This window comes from Boleophthalmus pectinirostris, unplaced genomic scaffold (assembly GCF_026225935.1).
Source record: "Boleophthalmus pectinirostris isolate CB_2022bp ecotype Guang Dong unplaced genomic scaffold, ASM2622593v1 HiC_scaffold_1, whole genome shotgun sequence".
NCBI classification, from domain to species: domain Eukaryota; kingdom Metazoa; phylum Chordata; class Actinopteri; order Gobiiformes; family Gobiidae; genus Boleophthalmus; species Boleophthalmus pectinirostris.
In genome coordinates, this window is record NW_026570970.1 from 34255816 (window position 1) to 34257859 (window position 2044).

The 2044-nt window shown below is 43.6% G+C and overlaps 1 pseudogene; it reads left to right on the top strand.

Annotated features, from left to right (window-relative positions):
• Positions 1-424: 424 nt before the first annotated feature.
• LOC110171367 (E3 ubiquitin/ISG15 ligase TRIM25-like) lies at positions 425-1209 on the top strand (annotated as a pseudogene).
• Positions 1210-2044: the final 835 nt, after the last annotated feature.

Sequence of the window (2044 nt, forward strand, 5' to 3'; positions counted from 1 at the left end):
CAATAACAAAAGGAGTTCTAAAGTGAACATGTGAAGGTAGACTATTCCAGTTGTGTGGAGCTTTAAACTGAAAAGCAAATTCATCACTTTCCTTTTTAACCCTAGGGACAGTAAAGAAAAGGTGATGTGTCATAAATCATAAGAACTAAAAAAAAAAAAAAAAAAAAAAGAAAGAATCCTTTACACTGTGTTCCTCTTTGATTCTCTTTTGGAGAGTTTGACTTGTGCCCAATGACCCTGTGTCTGTGACTGTAAACTGTCACACACTCTCATTTCAACTCTGATAAAACATGTGTGTGTCTTTAAGAGCTGCCACATCCTCCTCACATCTACACAGAGCTGTGGGTGTAGCTCCTCCCACAGCTCTCACTCCACACAGAAGCTTCATTTGTGTCAAAGTCTAAATGTTTGTGATCCAGGAGAGATGGAGCAGAAAACATTCGACCAAGAAGCCTTGTCCTGCTCCGTGTGTTTGGAACTACTGGATCCTGTGACTATTCCCTGTGGACACAGCTACTGCAGGAACTGTGTCCAACAGCACTGGGACCAAGAGGACGACAAGCAGCTCTACAGCTGTCCTGAATGTCGCCTCAGCTTCAGCCCCAGGCCTGTCCTGGGTAAAAACATCATGTTAGCAGGTTTAGTAGAGCAGATGAAGAAGACAGCGCCCCCTGCTGCCCGCTGCTATGCCGACCTCAGGATGTGTCCTGTGATGTGTGCACTGGGAGGAAGCTGAGAGCTGTCCAGTCCTGTCTGCAGTGTGTGGCCTCTTACTGTGAGCGCCACCTACAGCCTCATCATGAAGCTGCAGCGTTTAAGAAACACCAGCTGGTGGAGCCGTCTCACACACTCCAGAAGAACATCTGCTCTGAACACGACGAAGTGATGGATCTATTCTGCTGCGGTGACCAGCAGCTGCTCTGCTCCTTCTGCACTGTGGATCAACATAAGGGTCATGACATAGTGACCTCTGCCTCAGAGAGGGCTCAGAGGCAGGCAGAGCTGCCGGCCAGGAGGCCCTGCTGCTCCAGAACCCCAGCACAAAGAGACAGACCTGAAGAGGCTCCAACAGGAGGCCCAGGACATCAGACGCTCTGCCCAGACAGAGTGCAGCGCAGCGGGGACAGCTTCACACAGATGGCCCTTCTCCTGGACAAAAGACGCTCTGAGTGGAGCAGCAGATCCGCTCCAGGAGCAGAACCCAACTGAGCCGATCCAAGAGCTCCAGGACAACTGCAGCAGGACGTGGGGGGCTGAAGAGGAGCCTCTCTGAGCTGGACACACTGGCCCTCACCCAGGATCATAACCAGTTTATACAGGTCTTACACTTCACTGTCCCCACACACACACAGCACAGAGACACACACCATTCACACAGGGGACTGGAGCTACTTTGAGGAAGTGACCAGAGCTGTGTCCAAGCTCAGAGACACACTCCAGCTCACTCTGAGTCCAGTCCAGGTTTTACTGGCACCAGCTGAACCCAGCTCCAGAGACGACTTCTTACAATATTCTAAAAAAATATATATATTATTAGCAGTAAACTATTTTTTAATTTATAAAAATGTCTAAAAAATAAATATATATTTATTATATAATTAAATTTAAATTGTTCAACTTTGTTTATTTAAGATTAAAAATTAATTGGTAAATGATACATTGGTTAAAATTGTAGCTGTTTAAGTTCTTGTGTAAAAGGGATATTAATAAATATTTAAATTGAAGTATATTAATTAAAATACAAATAGATTAAATTATTGAATGAAATTTTAAAAGGTAAATTTCATTTCATTATTATGCATAACTGTTTACTTTAAAGGTTTTCGATCTGCTACTACAACTTCTACTTCTGTTAGTGCAGCAGCTACTACTACTGCTACTACTACTACTATAAAATCTTCAAGCTGAGTTGAGCCTTGTGTCTGTTTTCCTGGTTTTTCAAGTTGGACCTGCATTCCTTAATTAAAGACTTCACACTCTGTTTTAATTTGTATATTTTTGTTTGATCAAACTACGTCTGTGATTAAAAAAAATTTAACCCTCA